The sequence below is a fragment of the Chiloscyllium plagiosum genome, unplaced genomic scaffold, assembly GCF_037043375.1.
Source record: "Chiloscyllium plagiosum isolate Xiang-an unplaced genomic scaffold, Cpla_swu_hap1 HiC_scaffold_1, whole genome shotgun sequence".
NCBI lineage: Eukaryota > Metazoa > Chordata > Chondrichthyes > Orectolobiformes > Hemiscylliidae > Chiloscyllium > Chiloscyllium plagiosum.
Window position 1 is genome coordinate 169,078,554 of NW_028270139.1, and position 514 is coordinate 169,079,067.

The following is a 514-nucleotide window of genomic DNA, read 5'->3' on the forward strand; positions in this document are numbered from 1 at the left end:
TGGTAAGTGTCAGTATCTTCAAACAGTGCGTTTGCTTTCTCAATGTAATCTGTTCAGTTTAAAATGACTGTCAAGCGTCCTTTGTCTGCCGACAAGATAACAATGTTTTTATCTTTTTTGAGTCCTTCTAAAGCTTTCCTTTCTTGCGTATTGAGTGTGTTTCCTTCCTTTTTTCCTGTTAAATGGTGGTGTGACTGTCTGTCTGATGGTTTGCTAGGTTTCTTCTGTGAGTTGGTTGTCTTTCAGTGTTGTTTCTAATGCTGCTCAGAAATCTTTCTTGTGTGCCTCTCGGAAGTTGTAATTTAATCCTCTTATTAAGACCACTTTTCAGTGTCTGTTAAGGGTTGGTCAGATAAGTTTTTATCCACATTCCTAGATTGTCTGCACTGTTATTTTGTGAGTTTGTTAAGTTATTTTTCTGCAGCTCTATATTTTTCATTTTCTGTGTTCATTGCTGTCTAATGTCTATGGCTTGTTCTAATGTGTCTGTCCATTCATGGTCTGTAGCATTAGC